This window comes from Hyla sarda, chromosome 7 (genome assembly GCF_029499605.1).
Source record: "Hyla sarda isolate aHylSar1 chromosome 7, aHylSar1.hap1, whole genome shotgun sequence".
In the NCBI taxonomy this organism is placed as follows: Eukaryota; Metazoa; Chordata; class Amphibia; order Anura; family Hylidae; genus Hyla; species Hyla sarda.
In genome coordinates, this window is record NC_079195.1 from 156,111,430 (window position 1) to 156,129,798 (window position 18,369).

The 18,369-nt window shown below is 43.2% G+C and overlaps 1 protein-coding gene across 2 annotated transcripts in view; it reads right to left on the reverse strand.

The window, feature by feature from the left end:
* Positions 1 to 948: 948 nt before the first annotated feature.
* Positions 949 to 18,369, reverse strand: part of LOC130282601 (oocyte zinc finger protein XlCOF6.1-like) — a 253,071-nt gene continuing 235,650 nt past the window's right edge. For both annotated transcript variants that reach the window (XM_056531004.1, XM_056531005.1), the window contains one exon: positions 949 to 1,017. The gene's annotated coding sequence lies outside the window, so the exon portion shown is untranslated. The remainder of the gene's footprint in view (positions 1,018 to 18,369) is intronic.

The window sequence follows — 18,369 nt, forward strand, 5'->3', positions numbered from 1 at the left end:
CAGTGCAATTTCAGAATATTTTTAAAAGACACTGAACGTCCCTATACTTAAACAGAAAATCCCGATTAAACCTTTAATCACATATCGGAGGGCCCGCACACTAAAAAATCATCTAGCACCGGGTCACCTTAAGACGGTTGTAACTGGAAGTATATAAAATATATTTCCATCCTGCACTAAATGTGAACACCCACGTTGTCTCTGTTGTTCATGGATTTCCAAAAAGATACCTCTACATTTAATTCATTTTCAACAGGTGAGAGTTTTTCTATTAAAGGAAGATATGACTGCTCTTCCATGTATGTGGTTTATCTCCTCACATGTAAGTGCGGAATTCAATATATCGGCCGCACTGTCCAGACATTAACAGCAAGAATGAATAAACATCGCTCAAATATTCAAAATAAATTTATGCAACACAGCGTCTCTAGGCATATCACCATGATTCATAATCGTGATCCCCAATGTTTGACAGTCACTGTAATTGAGGCTATTCCCGATGATACATATAGTAGATATCAAAGACTCATTAATAGAGAGTCTTTTTGGATTTTCAATATAAATTCCTTATGGCCATATGGATTAAATGAACAGATCGAAAAAACAACTTTTTAGATTATTTTTATTGGTCTATCTTTGCTATATATTAATATATATTATTTTGTCTCTGCATATTTTATATCTTTGCATTTTTGGTATATATTTATATATACCTTGTAATAGATTTATTCATGAATAGAACATATGGGTCAGGTCTTGTCATAAATGTGTTTTCCATGTTTTTGTTTTTTCTTTTTCATGTTTTACAAGGATCAATATGTCACGTGTTTGTGACGCTATGACTTCATCCTGTATAAATTTCCTTCAAAATCTTGTTAGATCACGCCTGATGAAAAAAAAACGGAGTGTTTTGAAATGCGTAGCATGTATTTCAATAAAGTAACTTACCTGATATCATGGATTTGTCCCACTTGATGACAGCGCGATCTCAGATTCCATCTTCCGACTCTCCTTTCTCTGCATAAAGTAGAATATGTCTCAGAATCAGAATGAAAGGTTAAAGCATCCCAGAGTTATTAATGCTTAAAGTGACAGTGGTCAGATGTGCAACAAATGTCCGGGTCCTACACTGAAAATTGGCTGGGTCCTTAAGCGGTTAAAGGTGTACTCCGGTGGAAAACTTTTTTTAATTTTTTTTTTTTTTTTTTTTTTTTTTTATAGATCAACTGGTGCCAGAAAGTTAAACAGATTTGTAAATTACTTTTATTAAAAAATCTTTACCTTTCCAGTACTTTTTAGCAGCTGTATGCTATAGAGGAAACTCTTTTCTTTGTTAATTATTTTTTTGTCTTGTCCATAGTGCTCTCTGCTGACACCTGATGCCTGTATCAGGAACTTTCCAGAGCAGGAGAAAATCCCCAGAAAACCTATGCTGCTCTGGACATTTCCTGACACGGACAGAGGTGTCAGCAGAGAGCACTGTGGACAAGACAGAAAAAAGAAATTCAAAAAGAAAAGAATTTCCTGTAGCATACAGCTGTTAAAAGGTACTGGAAGGGTAAAGATTTTTTAATAGAAGTCACTTACAAATCTGTTTAACTTTCTGGCACCAGTTAAATAAGAATAAAAAAAAATTCCACTTTAAGGACGCAGGCGTTTTTTTAAATTTTTGCACTTTTGTTTTTCTACTTCCCCTTCTAAAAATTATTAAAAAAAGACATTTTGTAACTTCTGGGGGCTTCCGATTCTACACAATACACTTTTTAGTAAAAATGACACCTTATCTTTATTTTGTAGGCCCATACGATTAAAAAGGATACCCAACTTATATAGGTTTTATTTTGTTTTACTTCTTTTAAAAAATGATTGCTATTTTTATAAAAATTAGCATGTTTAAAAATGTCCTCTTCTTGTGCCTATAACTTTTTTATTTTTCCGTATATGGGGCAGTAGGAGGGCTCATTTTTTTGTGCAGTGATCTGAAGTTTACATCAGAACAATTTTTGTTTTGATGGGACTTTTTGATTGCTATATATATATATATATATATATATATATATATATATATATATATAGATTAGTTAGGAGTAGCCGTATTAGTCCAGTGATGCAAAAAGCAAAATCATCGGTAGTTGCAGTATCTTGTAATACCTTTTTTATTGGACTAACAAGATTTTGTAGAGACAAGCTTTCGGGATTCCTCCCTTTATCAAGTCATAAGCATTTCTGAGCTCACAAGGAGAAAACACAGGTGTCACGATACCGGCTGGCAGGAGGTGGATCCTCTGTGCCAGAGAGGGATTGGCGTGGACCGTGCTAGTGGACCGGTTCTAAGTCACTACTGGTGTTCACCAGAGCCCGCCGCAAAGCGGGATGGTCTTGCTGTGGCGGTAGTGACCAGGTCGTATCCACTAGCAACGGCTCAACCTCTCTGACTGCTGAAGATAGGCACGGTACAAGGGAGTAGACAGAAGCAGGTCGGACGTAGCAGAAGGTCGGGGTAGGCAGCAAGGATCGTAGTCAATAAGGTAATAGCAGGAGGTCAAGTACACAGTATGGACAAACACAGTAACGCTTTCACTAGGCTCTAAGGCAACAAGATCCGGCAGGGGAGTGCAGGGACAGAGATCAGATATAGTCTGGGAGCAGGTGGAAGCCAATAAAGCTAATTGGGCCAGGCACCAATCATTGGTGCACTGGCCCTTTAAGTCTCAGGGAGCTGGCGCGCGCGCGCCCTAGAGAGCGGAGCCGCGCGCGCCAGCACATGACAGCAGGGGACGGGAACGGGTAAGTGACCTGGGATGCGATTCGCGAGCAGGCGCGTCCCGCTGTGCGAATCGCATCCCCGACGGCCATGACAGTGCAGCGCTCCCGGTCAGCGGGACCGACCGGGGCGCTGCGGAGAGAGAGACGCCGTAAGCGCTCCGGGGAGGAGCGGGGACCCGGAGCGCTAGGCGTAACAGTACCCCCCCCCCTTAGGTCTCCCCTTCTCTTTGTCCGGTAACTGCCTCCCCTGGGATGAGGACACCGGGAAAGAATGGAGGGATTCCTCAACGGCAGGCAGTACAGCAGGAGTGGGAATGGGGAGGGAGGGCAGAGGGCGAGGCCTGGCACGGGGCAGTGTGACACCAGGACGGGGGCCATGAGGAGGCACCGAGGCTTGCCTGACTGGACTGGGAGGGGGGGAGAGGCACTTCTTATGGCAGGCAGAGTCCATAAAGACCTTAGGAAGACCGGATACAGGGGGAACCACAGGGTCACGGCAGGGAGTACTGGGAACCGGTTTAAGGCAGTCCTTGAAACAAGAGGTACCCCAGCTCTTGATCTCCCCTGTGGACCAATCCAGGGTTGGGGAATGGTGTTGAAGCCAGGGTAGTCCAAGGAGAATTTCGGAAGTGCAATTGGAGAGGACCAAAAACTCAATTTTTTCGTGATGAGGTCCGATGCACATTAGGAGGGGCTCCGTGCGGTAACGCACGGTGCAATCCAACCTGACTCCGTTGACCGCGGAAATGTAGAGTGGCTTGACGAGACGGGTCACCGGGATGCGGAATTTATTCACCAAGGACTCCCGAATAAAATTCCCAGAGGCACCAGAGTCCAGGCAGGCCACGGCTGAGAGGGAGGAGTTGGCTGAAGGGGAAATCCGCACGGGTACCGTGAGACGTGGAGAAGCCGACTTAGAATCAAGAGACGCCACACCCACGAGAGCTGGGTGCGAGCGTGCGTTTCCCAGACGTGGAGGACGGATAGGGCAATCCACCAAGAAATGTTCGGTACTGGCACAGTACAGACAAAGATTTTCTTCCCTACGGCGATTCCTCTCCTACTGGGTCAGGCGAGACCGATCCACTTGCATGGCCTCCTCGGCGGGAGGCCTAGGCGTAGATTGCAACGGAGACTGTGGGAGAGGTGCCCAGAGATCTAAGTCTTTTTCCTGGCGGAGCTCTTGATGTCTCTCAGAAAAACGCATGTCAATGCGAGTGGCTAGATGAATGAGTTCATGCAGGTTAGCAGGAATTTCTCGTGCGGCCAGAACATCTTTAATGTTGCTGGATAGGCCTTTTTTAAAGGTCGCGCAGAGGGCCTCATTATTCCAGGATAGTTCAGAAGCAAGAGTACGGAATTGTATGGCGTACTCGCCAACGGAAGAATTACCCTGGACCAGGTTCAGCAGGGCAGTCTCAGCAGAAGAGGCTCGGGCAGGTTCCTCAAAGGCACTTCGAATTTCCGAGAAGAAGGAGTGTACAGAGGCAGTGACGGGGTCATCGCGGTCCCAGAGCGGTGTGGCCCATGACAGGGCTTTTCCAGACAGAAGGCTGACTACGAAAGCCACCTTAGACCTTTCAGTAGGAAACTGGTCCGACATCATCTCCAAGTGCAGGGAACATTGCGAAAGAAAGCCACGGCAAAACTTAGAGTCCCCATCAAATTTGTCCGGCAGGGACAAGCGGAGGCTAGGAGTGGCCACTCGCTGCGGAAGGGGTGCAGGAGCTGGCGGAGGAGATGGTTGCTGCTGTTGCAGAGGCAGAAGTTGCGACTGAAGTTGTTGCACCATGGTGGACACTTCCGACAGCTGGTGGGTTAGATGGGCGATCTGTCGGGATTGCTGGGCGACCACCATGGTGAGATCAGAGATAGCTGGCAGGGGAACCTCAGCGGGATCCATGGCCGGATCTACTGTCACGATACCGGCTGGCAGGAGGTGGATCCTCTGTGCCAGAGAGGGATTGGCGTGGACCGTGCTAGTGGACCGGTTCTAAGTCACTACTGGTGTTCACCAGAGCCCGCCGCAAAGCGAGATGGTCTTGCTGCGGCGGTAGTGACCAGGTCGTATCCACTAGCAACGGCTCAACCTCTCTGACTGCTGAAGATAGGCACGGTACAAGGGAGTAGACAGAAGCAGGTCGGACGTAGCAGAAGGTCGGGGCAGGCAGCAAGGATCGTAGTCAATAAGGTAATAGCAGGAGGTCAAGTACACAGTATGGACAAACACAGTAACGCTTTCACTAGGCTCTAAGGCAACAAGATCCGGCAGGGGAGTGCAGGGGCAGAGATCAGATATAGTCTGGGAGCAGGTGGAAGCCAATAAAGCTAATTGGGCCAGGCACCAATCATCGGTGCACTGGCCCTTTAAGTCTCAGGGAGCTGGCGCGCGCGCGCCCTAGAGAGCGGAGCCGCGCGCGCCAGCACATGACAGCAGGTTACGGGAACGGGTAAGTGACCTGGGATGCGATTCGCGAGCGGGCGCGTCCCGCTGTGCGAATCGCATCCCCGACGGCCATGACAGTGCAGCGCTCCCGGTCAGCGGGACCGACCGGGGCGCTGCGGAGAGAGAGACGCCGTAAGCGCTCCAGGGAGGAGCGGGGACCCGGAGCGCTAGGCGTAACAACAGGTTCTATCTCACAAAATATGCAGGGGTTAAAACAACATTAGTGGAGAATGGACATTAAGTTGGGCCATAAATTGTATAGCAATAGGATGATAGATACAGATAAGGATGAGGAGGGGGGGGGGGCTGGAGAGCAGAGGTGAGAATGGTGGTTACGCTGGACAGACAATTTTACTATAGAGCCATAGACTGAAGATAAGACTAGACAGGGGAGGGGGAGCAGGGGTGTGATGGTGTTAGAGCAGGGAGAGGGTAGAGAGTTTAGCAAAGGTTATAGGAAATTTTGATAATGGGATAAGAAGCTTAAATCCACATTAAGTCCTCTGTTCTTGGAGTCATAAAGAACTATCATTTTGGCTTCAAATGTCTTTCTTTCCTGGGTGTTCTTGAAGTTTCCTTTCAGGATCTTGATTTTGAGGTCCTGTAGGGAGTGACCTGTTTGAGTGAAGTGGTGTCCAACTGGGGTGCAATAGTCCTTTTCTCTATGGTTGTTGATGGACGATCTGTGGAGGTTCATCCTTTTGTTGAGTGGCTGACTGGTCTCACCAATGTAACATCCCAGGTCACACTTGGTGCATTGTATCATGTAGACTACATTCTCTGTGGTGCAGGAGTATTGTCCCTTGATGTTGTGTGTCTTGTTGTTGTGGGAGGCCTCAGAATTTGTGCAGATGTGTTGACAGAGTTTACAGCGGGGTTTGGCGCAGGGTTTGGTCCCATTGTCTGTATCTGATGTGTCTGACCAGCTTTTGTTTTAAGTTGGGTGGTTGTCTGAAGGCCAAGATGGGTGGTTCAGGAAAGATTTGCTTTAACACCTCATCTTCTGCTAGTATTGGCTGCAGGTCCTTGATGATTTTGCGTATTTCCTCAAGGGTGGGATTGTATGTGGCTATCAGTGGTATTCGTGATGAGGTTTGTTTCTCTCTGTATTGCAGCAGGTGTTCACGTGGTGTTTGAAGAGCAGAGTGGATTTTCTTATGGATGGTCCTTGGTTTGTAACCTTTTTGTTTAAATTTCTCAGCTAGCGTTTGTATTTGTGTGTCTCTGTCATCAGGGTTGGAGCAGATGCGGTGGTACCTGATGGCTTGGCTGTAAATTATGCCTTTCTTGGTGTGGGACGGATGGGAACTTGAATTGTGTAGATAGCTGGATCGGTCTGTGGGCTTTCTCTATACAGATGTCTGTATTGTGTCCTTGTATATAGTTACAGTGGTGTCCAGAAAGTTTACACTTTCTGTAAAGAAGTCCATTTTGAGTTTGATGGATGGATTAAATGTGTTGAAGGCATCATGAAATTGTTTGTGTTTATCCTCTACTTCAGTCCAAACAATGAAAATATCATCAATGTATCTGTAGTATCTGTAGGGTTTGTGAATTTGGGTATTCAGGAATCGCTCTTCAAGGTCAGCCATGAACAGATTGGCATATTGTGGTGCCATCTTGGTCCCCATAGCAGTTCCCATCGTCTGTAGGTATATTTCATTGTTGAAGCTGAAGTAGTTGTGTGTGAGAATGAATTCTATTAGTTTGGTGATGATCTGAGGGCTGTATTTCTTGTTGTGGGTCTGGGAGGAGAGGAAAAGTGAGCAGGCCTCAATTCCATCTCTGTGTGGGATGTTACTATACAGAGATTCTACGTCCATTGTTACCAATATGGAGTTGGCAGGCAAGTTCGTAATCTGACTCAGTTTGTTAAGAAAGTCAGTGGTGTCCTGTATGAAGCTGCTGGTGCGTGTAACAAAGGGTTTTTTCAGTTAGTGTGTCCATACCTGTAATTATTGGTCTGCCAGGGTTTCCAGATTTGTGGATTTTTGGGAGCATGTAGAATGTCCCTGTTTTGGGATCGGTGGGTATGAGTGTCTCTAATCCTTTTTGTGAGTCCTTTGGGAAGGATTGAATCAATTTTCTTAGTTCCATGGTGAATTCTTTGGTGGGGTCTTCTGTCAGTTTCTTGTAGTATGTAGTGTCTGACAATTGTCGGTTTCCCTCTTTGATGTAGTCCTGGGTGTTCATGATCACTTCTAAGGGAGGAGCAGTAGTGATCATGAACACCCAGGACTACATCAAAGAGGGAAACCGACAATTGTCAGACACTACATATGACAAGAAACTGACAGAAGACCCCACCAAAGAATTCACCATGGAACTAAGAAAATTGATTCAATCCTTCCCAAAGGACTCACAAAAAGGATTAGAGACACTCATACCCTCCGATCCCAAAACAGGGACATTCTACATGCTCCCAAAAATCCACAAATCTGGAAACCCTGGCAGACCAATAATTACAGGTATGGACACACTAACTGAACAGATATCTGGTTTGGTAGAAAACACACTAAAACCCTTTGTTACACGCACGAGCAGCTTCATACAGGACACCACTGACTTTCTTAACAAACTGAGTCAGATTACAAACTTGCCTGCCAACTCCATATTGGTAACAATGGACGTAGAATCTCTGTATAGTAACATCCCACACAGAGATGGAATTGAGGCCTGCTCACTTTTCCTCTCCTCCACGACCCACAACAAGAAATACAGCCCTCAGATCATCACCAAACTAATAGAATTCATTCTCACACACAACTACTTCAGCTTCAACAATGAAATATACCTACTGACGATGGGAACTGCTATGGGGACCAAGATGGCACCACAATATGCCAATCTGTTCATGGCTGACCTTGAAGAGCGATTCCTGAATACCCAAATTCACAAACCCTACAGATACTACAGATACATTGATGATATTTTCATTGTTTGGACTGAAGGAGAGGATAAACTCAAACAATTTCATGATGCCTTCAACACATTTAATCCATCCATCAAACTCAAAATGGACTTCTCTACAGAAAGTGTAAACTTTCTGGACACCACTGTAACTATATACAAGGACACAATACAGACATTTGTATACAGAAAGCCCACAGACCGATCCAGCTATCTACACAATTCAAGTTCCCATCCGTCCCACACCAAGAAAGGCATAATATACAGCCAAGCCATCAGGTTACAAAGCATCTGCTCCAACCCTGATGACAGAGACACACATCTACAAACGCTAGCTGAGAAATTTAAACAAAAAGGTTACAAACCAAGGACCATCCATAAGAAAATCCACTCTGCTCTTCAAACACCACGTGAACACCTGCTGCAATACAGAGAGAAACAAACCTCATCACGAATACCACTGGTAGCCACATACAATCCCACCCTTGAGGAAATACGCAAAATCATCAAGGACCTGCAGCCAATACTAGCAGAAGATGAGGTGTTAAAGCAAATCTTTCCTGAACCACCCATCTTGGCCTTCAGACAACCACCCAACTTAAAACAAAAGCTGGTCAATAGGAAACTACCCACAGACACATCAGATACAGACAACGGGACCAAACCCTGCACCAAACCCCGCTGTAAACTCTGTCAACACATCTGCACAAATTCTGAGGCCTCCCACAACAACAAGACACACAACATCAAGGGACAATACTCCTGCACCACAGAGAATGTAGTCTACATGATACAATGCACCAAGTGTGACCTGGGATGTTACATTGGTGAGACCAGTCAGCCACTCAACAAAAGGATGAACCTCCACAGATCGTCAATCAACAACCATAGAGAAAAGGACTATTGCACCCCAGTTGGACACCACTTCACTCAAACAGGTCACTCCCTACAGGACCTCAAAATCAAGATCCTGAAAGGAAACTTCAAGAACACCCAGGAAAGAAAGACATTTGAAGCCAAAATGATAGTTCTTTATGACTCCAAGAACAGAGGACTTAATGTGGATTTAAGCTTCTTATCCCATTATCAAAATTTCCTATAACCTTTGCTAAACTCTCTACCTTCTCCCTGCTCTAACACCATCACACCCCTGCTCCCCCTCCCCTGTCTAGTCTTATATTCAGTCTATGGCTCTATAGTAAAATTATCTGTCCAGTGTAACCACCATTCTCACCTCTGCTCTCCAGCCCCCCCCCCCCCTCCTCATCCTTATCTGTATCTATCGTCCTATTGCTATACAATTTATGGCCCAACTTAATGTCCATTCTCCACTAATGTTGTTTTAACCCCTGCATATTTTGTGAGATAGAACCTGTGTTTTCTCCTTGTGAGCTCAGAAATGCTTATGACTTGATAAAGGGAGGAATCCCGAAAGCTTGTCTCTACAAAATCTTGTTAGTCCAATAAAAAAGGTATTACAAGATACTGCAACTACCGATGATTTTGCTTTTTATATATATATATATATATATATATATATATATATAAAATTAGCAATTTTGGACTTTGGAATCTTTTTAGTTCGGACATTTTAGCATGCCATATGTTTATTTTTGTTTACATATTATTTTTTTAATTGGAAAGGTGGGGTGATTAAAACTTTTATTTAGGAGGGGGTTAAATCACATCAAAGGAGAACTCCGGAATAGGAAAATTATCATCTATACTGCCGGCAGTAAAAAAATAAACAGGTACGTACCTTCCTTTGCTCCCCCGGTGCCTCCAGTAAGCGGCTCCGGCCTGTGCCGTGATCCTCTTCCTGGTTGCCGGTGGTCGGCGAGTCATACTGCACTCAGCCAATCACCGGCCGCAGCGAAGTCCTGACTCGGCCGGCATCACCCTGCCGCTCAGCCTATTACCGGCCGAGTCGGGACTTCGCTGCGGCCGGTGATTGGCTGAGTGCAGTATGACTCGCCGACCACCGGCAACCTGGAAGAGGATCGTGGCGAAGGCCGGAGCCTGTTACTGTAGGCACCAGTGGAGCAAAGGAAGGTATGTACCTGTTTATTTTTTTTTTTACTGCCGGCAGTATGGACGATAATTTTCCTATTCCGGAGTTCTCCTTTAATTAACAATTTTTTGTTGTTGTTTTAGATTGCATACACTGTTCAATGATATGCCATAACATAGCATTGATCAGTGTTATCTGTGCTTAATTGCTCCAGCCTGCAGAGCCTGGCTGGAGCATTGAGGGACAGAACGGACAGGGAGGAGGCAGGTAAGGACCCTCCACCCATCTCCTCAGCTCCGGGACACTTTTACTTTCATTTTAGACGCTGCAATCAACTTTGAGTGCTACGTCTAAAGGGTTAATGCTGGGCATCGGCCAGATTGCTGGTGTTCGGCATTAGTAATACAATTAATATATCACTTATGTAAAGAATAAAGAAAGAGACGCTTACCCACTTTGCACTGCTGTCAGCCACTAGCATTCTGAACATCAGCAATGTCTGACAGTAACCCCTCAGATGCCGTGATCAATGCAAAACACGCCATATGCGGCACTTTGATTATCCAAGATTGCGGGTGGAGGTCACCTCACCTGCCTCAGATGCTCCTCCTTATCTGATCTGACATTGAGCAGACCAGAGAAGATTGCTGATAATACTGATCAGTGCTATGCCTATGTATAGTACTGAACAGTATTAGAAATCTATTGATTGCTATAAATAGTCTCTTATGGGAACATGAAAAGTGTAAAAAAAATAAAATAAGGTGATCCCCCAATAAGTGTCAATCGCCTTTTTCCCACATTCCCACAGCTGTCGCGCCCCCTCCCATAGGTTTGCATTGAGAGTTGGAGCGTGACATCACACGCCACCTGCCCCGTGGTCGCCGGTAATCAGACCATCAGCGAGCATGCACTGGGGACTGATTATAAACGGGGTGCAGCGCGCAAGATCATGGGGGTCCCCAGCGGCTGGACCCCCGCGATCAGGCATCTTATCCCCTATCCTTTGGATAGGGGATAAGATGTCTAAGTGCCGAAGTACCCCTTTAAGGCTAAAATGGGCTGTTGATGTGGTAATATTTTTATCAACCCCCTTATTGTCTGTGCGCTGACATACATTCACCAGACACAGCTACGTTTTGTGTGGTAGGGAATCTAATCTTTCTGAGTCTTCAAAAACTTTTATTCCAATAGTCACATAGCACCAGGACAACGCCCCATACATTCTAGGGTTTGATTTTAACCAATGGAAGGAAATCTGTAGACATACATTAAAAGTCACATGATGCCAGAAGCTACTATCATCTGCTACATGTTCTAAGGATATCTGGACTTCATTAGCGTTAAGGCGCTTAATTCAAAGAGAGAACGTGTTATAGGGACTTAAAGGATGGGGGAGGGAAGGCACACAGAGGGGCAGAAATAAAACAAAGAATGTATTTGGAAGAGGCAAAATTGAATTATGATTACGAATTATATACACATATATAAAATTACCATATAATTTCCCATCTTTTAATCATAATTTGACTTTAGGCCTCAAGGTTCCTGGCTACATGTACCCTTTTGAAGGGCAGAACTGTTCACCAGGACAAACAAATCTTTTGACATGATTTATGGGCACTTTATCACACTAACTGGCTTCAATAAATGTAAACACATTAATAAGGTCAGAACTAAAACAATTACTAGTGTTTAGGGAGGTATCTGTCTAGTAGATCTATGCCTATACTAACTGACTACATGTATACCTGTTTCTTTCTTTTTTACTTGTAATTTTTGAATTATGCATTAAACAAAAACTAATCCTACTAATATCAGATAAGTGATAATATATAATATTTTCAAAACCCATTTTAACACCCTTAACCAACTAACTGGATTCAACCAACTGAGCTATGCAGTCCATATCCTATGGAGAATAAACAACTGCAAACTAATCATAAGTAACCCATACCTTATGGTAGTTAACATTTACTCAGCCTTATCTTTTCTATATTTTTACACTAAGGATTCTTTTTCCTTATGACATTATCACCCACTAAGATGCTTATTCTATCCTGCTATTTGTATAGGACACCATGCTCACCCACTTATTCTCCATACAATGTTACATCCTAACAATCCGGTGTCATTAACTTCTCCTCTAGAACAACCGTGGTTGCATAAGACTTGGATTTAACAGTTATCAGAGAATATAAAGATATCAGTTATCTTCCAACCATTTCATAATGTTTAGAAACGGATTTTCCCAGTCTTGTTTCTTTTAACAGTACATCAAATCCATTAGTTTACACAATTAAGAGAGAAAAAACACAGCCCACAGTCCTCAGTGCCCTACCCAAAAAATGAGTGTGCAATGGACATTAGATTCAATAGATATAAAAAGTAATACCATCAAATATCAAAACAATGACATCAAATTCCACAAATAAAATAGAAGAACAATAAAAATATGATAAAATACTCTGCAGGGCCCTTGCGTTTTTTTTTCTAAATATCATATAATAATTAGCCTGGGTTAGCTATCCCACTATTGTCTCTTAGATAGTGATAGAGTCCACTTGTATTAAGGAAATATTCACACAAACTGTGAATAAGATTGTTCCAATATATATCTCTATGCCAGCAATGGTTAATTTCCACCTGTAGGAAAAGAATATAGTTACATAGTTACATAGTTAGTACGGTCAAAAAAACACATATGTCCATCAAGTTCAACCAGGGAATTGAAGGGTAGGGGTGTGGCGCGATATTGGGGAAGGGATGGGATTTTATATTTCTTCATAAGCATTAATGTTATTTTGTTCCAGGAATGTATCTAATCCTGTTTTAAAGCTGTTAATTTTTTCTGCTGTGACCAGTTGCTGAGGTAGACTGTTCCATAAGTTCACAGTTCTCATGGTAAAGAAGGCGTGTCGCCCCTTGAGACTAAACTTTTTTTTCTCCAGACGGAGGGAGTGCCCCCTCGTCCTTTGGGGGGGTTTAACCTAGAATAGTTTTTCTCCATATTTTTTGTATGGGCCATTAATATACTTATATACGTTTATCATATGCCCCCTTAAACGTCTCTTCTCAAGACTAAACAATTGTAACTCCTTTAATCGCTCCTCGTAGCTAAGATGTTCCATGCCCCGTATTAGTTTAGTCGCGCGTCTCTGCACCCTTTCCAGCTCCACAGTGTCCCTTTTATGAACAGGCGACCAAAACTGAACAGCATATTCCAGGTGAGGCCGTACCAATGCTTTATAAAGGGGGAGTATTATGTCCCTGTCCCTTGAGTCCATGCCTCTTTTTATACATGACAATATCCTGCCGGCTTTGGAAGCAGCAGCAATATATCAGCACATATCATATCAGCACAATAAATTCTGCACAAAACACCCCAATTGCACGACACATGAGGGTAGTACATTCGGGTAATCCCTTGGAATTAAAATTTTGGGGGTTAAACCAATGTAAATTGGGAACGAGACGTGGTAATGGATATGGAGACTTAAAGAGCAAAGCCCGAACGGTCTAAATGAGGGCTTTACTTTTTTAGCTTTTTTATGAAACCAGCCCAAATACGAAAATATGAAGAAAAATATGAGCCAAAAAGGAGCCTTTAGTTGTTTGCTAATGTCTCAAATAGGCACCTTCCTTATATGGTATTTAGTCTATCTTTTCAAAAATAGAGACCAATCATTGATTTCAAGAATTGGATGCCCTAAGGAATTATTCAAAAGGAAGATCATTTTATGAGAACTAACATCCGTAATGTCAACACTAGACATATAGAAAGAGCAACTAGCCACAATTGAGTGAATTACTCAATATGAACATTAATATGAAATATTAACATTAAGTGTTCTTAACACAGGACGTGATGCGAGGAGGTTGAGAGGCTCCTCCCCCCCCCCCCCCCCCCCCGCTTCCTGCCCCCTCCATGGACCAAACACATGCTGCTGGTCCGGGACACCACTCAGCTGCACTGAAAGCTGGGATGTGAGTGTGCTGGATGGTGGTGGAGCAGAGGGACCTGACCTGACACAGCAGTAGCAAGCGGGGAGCAGTGGACTGTGAGCGTAGTGGCCCCCACACGAACAACAGCACACACAGGTGCCGACAACGCTGTGATCTGGAGGGGAGGCTCAGAAGAGGCCATGAGTGGGAGGAACACGGATCTGTGTTGTGCTGCGAATGCAGGCAGAGTGACAGTGTGACCCTGGAGCTACTGGAGGAAGACACACTGAGGAGGCTGATCCATGGCTGCTCCAGGGACCCAGCTGAGATTCGGGTGAGATCCTCTTATATCTGTGTTGTTATAAGGAGGAAACTGCTGCCACAGTGAACAAACTGTACTAAAAGAATAGGTGTGGGGGCAAGTTTTGCTCGCTTAATAATAAATCCCCCTCGTGGCGATTATAGCTGTGGAGGTGAACGCTGCCATGTTCACCTTGTATGTTTAAAGCCGATAAAGAAGGCCCTTCTGCATAAAAAATAAGAATTTATCTATAAGAACTGGATTTGGGTGGAAACCCCTAATTGGGACAGTGTATTTTTGATTATTTTTTCTCCTGAGTATAAAGGACACCTGGTGAAACACCTGTAGCACTGCAGAAGCAGGTCTATAGTCTGCAGATAACTGAGCTTCTCCTGTGATACAACAAGCTGAAAGGGTCCGTTGGAAATATTTAGTTGGTAATCTTTTCTGAAACTCCCGGCGCAGCATATGAAATGCACGTGACTGTTCTGGGTGGGACAATATATTGACAACTGGAGGATGAGATGGCACCCAAGCTGAATAAAACACATTGCCCAACAAAGGATGCTAAAGCAGCTGGGAAAGTGGATAAATATTTTGTCTCGCCGGGGGCAGTGCCTAGAAATCGTGGACAAAATAAAACCAATGCAGGAGATCTGGGATTAGATGGCTCTATAATGGAGAAGGAAGGGGATGTTCCCCAACCTGCCCTAGATAAAATATTAGCGGCAGTTGCAAAATGTAATACTTCCATAGATGTTCTGTCCAATCAAGTGGGGGTTATCGGTGTGGAAATCAATTTGATCAGGGAAGATCTAAAGAAACTCAGGGAGAGGTGTACAGAGGTGGAGATGAGAGTGTCGGGTGTGGAAGATAAGGTCCATAAGTTACAATCTGAAGTACAGAGGATGTCAGGGGAGAACAAGTTATTAAATCAAAAAGTGACAGAATTCGAAGACCGCTCCAGATGGGGGAACCTTAGAATCTTGGGTTTCCCAGGGGGAGCGGAAAGTAAAGATGTGATAACTTTTATCCAAACATGGTTGATTGCGCAGTGTGGGTAGAAAAATCTCTCTAAACACTTTAGTGTGATAGGTGCGCATAGAATTCCGTTCCAACCCCCGTCAGTAGGGGGCAGACCACGTATCATAATACTTAAACTCCTGAATGATAATGACCGTGACAACATCTTGAGAATAATGAGGAAAAAAAGGAGATAGAATACAATGGAAATAGAATTATGCTTTTCCCAGATTATGCAATTGAAACACAGAAGAAGAGATATACTTTCAGGGAAATTGAAAAGAGACTTGCACATAATGGAATCAAGTTTGCTTTAATGTTCCCAGCAAGGCTGAAGGTTTTTTACAACAATTAGATGTTCTTTTTCTCTAGCGCAGTACAAGCAGTGGACTGGATGGATACACGGGGATTGAAAAATAGTGGTTAAGGTCCGGGGGAGGATGGGGAGGGGGGGGGGGGGCAATCACGTAAGGCTAGAGATTTGCACGAGATGGCAGGTCACCGGGTGGGGGGGGGATGGGGAAGGATGGTGGGGGGGGAGGAGGTTTGGGGATCCCTGGGAAGTTGTTTGCTTTCCAAATGTATTTATTTTTCTCAAAAAAGAAAAAAAATTCAAAATTTTATTTATTTATTTATATATATATATTTTTTTTCCTTTTCTCTTCTTTCTCACTACGGTGTTTATTGTGTTCAACTGGACTGTAAGAGAATGACGGCAGATGACTGTTAAGGCTGTGGTATGGAATGTACGAGGACTTGGGGATAAAATTAAAAGATAAGCGGTAATGGGAGTTATTATTAAGCATTCACCAGGTATAGTCGGGTTAGTTGAGACACATTTAACGAGAGAAACAGTAATGGTTTTGAAACGTAATGTTTGGGTATTAGCATTTGTATATATACCCCCGCCTTTCTCATCCGCGGTCCTTCTTAAATTATTTGATTTTTGTGTGAGTTGCGGAGAATGCCCTATGTTTGCCATGGGGGATATGAACTGCGTCCTAGATGAGAAGTTAGATAGATGGAGGGCAAGCGGGAGTAAAGGAGAAGTGGGTTGCACCACCCTGGCGAAAGTATGTAATGAACTGGGACTCAGCGATATTTGGAGGATTTACAACCCTCTAAAGAAAGAATATTCATGTTGGAACAAGACCTGTCAGACTATGTCCAGAATAAAATATATGTCTGGGAAATGACTCTAGTTTAAATAAGGTGATAAAAATACATTATTGGGTTAGATGTCTGTGGGACCACGCGGCTCTAGAAGTACTGATAAAAACAGAGGAAGAGGTAAGAGATGGGTTCCAGAAAATTAACCCTCACTGGTTAAATTTGACAGAGAATGCCACAATAGAAAAAAACTTGAGGGAGTTTTTTGCAAATAACTGGGGCACAGCAAGTGACCCGGTTGTCTGGGAGACCTGTAAAGCTTACCTAAGAGGGGAAATAATAAGAGCAATAAAGTGGAAAAAAAAGAGTTTAAATCAAAAGAGGAGGGCTTAATAAGTAATCTTAGGGATACAGAGAAGGAATATACAAAATTCATCAGAAGAGAGTAAGGAAAAATTAAATAAGCTACAAAATGAATTTAATGAATATATGTTGGAAAAGAGAAAAAATAAATTGATTTTTCAAGGCCAGCAAAGATTTGTACAGGCAGGGAAGCCTAACAAGTATTTGATGATAATTGTCTCAAATCAACACACTAAGCAAATAATTTCTGGGATAAGGAATAAAGAAGGAGATTGGTGTATAGAAAAAAAGGAAATAATAAGGGAATTTAGAGAATATTATGAGTTATTATATAGATCTGAATATAATAAGGAAAGAAAGGAAATGCAAAATTATTTGGACCAAATGGAACTCCCTAGACTCCCCGAAATGGAAAAACAAACCTTAGATGCTCCATTAACTAGAATAGAATTGAATAAAGCGCTAGATCAGATTAGGGGTAATACAACACCTGGAAGCGATGGACTACCCTTTGAGGTATATAAAAGGTTTGGCGGAATTTTAATCCCGGCATTACATAGAGTGATTGAGACCAGCATGGTGACCGGACTCTAGGCGGGAAGCGGTTATAATATTGATCCTGAAAGAGGGAAAAGATAAAGAGGATATGGGGTCGTATAGACCCATATCGTTAATAAATACGGATATCAAGATTTTCGCCAAAGCATTAGCCATAATATTACAGAGTAATATCACAGAGTTAATTCAGGAAGATCAGTGCGGGTTTATCCCGGGAAGAATGGCCCGACATAATATATATAGAGTCCTTACGAATATAGATATGGGAAAATTACAGGGCGGGGAATCCCACTCCATCCTGTCTTTAGATGCCACTGAGGCTTTCGACAGGGTGGAGTGGGAGTTCTTGTGGGCAGTATAAGAAAAATGCGGCTCTGGGAAAACATATATAGACATGATCCAACTGTTATACTCCGAACCTAAAGCAAGATTGTCGATCAATGGGAAATTATTGGAGCAATTTTTGCTCTAAAGAGGCACCAGAAAGGGATGCCCTCTCTTCCCCTTGCTGTTTGCTATGAGCATGGAACCTTTGGCTGTTAAGATCAGAGAGGAGAAGGAGATTGGCGGGTTTAGTGCAAGGGGGAGAGAGGACAAAATATCCTTATATGCAGACGATATCCTGCTTTTTTTTGGAAAAACAGTCGGATCTGACCGGAGTGATGGAGATTATCAAGGAATATGGGAGTTTCTCAGGGTTAGAAATAAACTGGTCCAAATCAGTACTCCTTCCATTGGGGGAGAATAATATATTCATAGAAAATGAAATAAAAATATTAAAAAAAGATGAGCACTTTAAATACTTAGGTATACAAATCTCAGGTAAATTAGAAGATCATTATAAATTAAACCTAGAACCCCTAATAAAGAACATGGAAAAGAAAATTAAAATATGGAGCGACTTCAAAATTTCTAAAGCAGACAGAATTATATTAA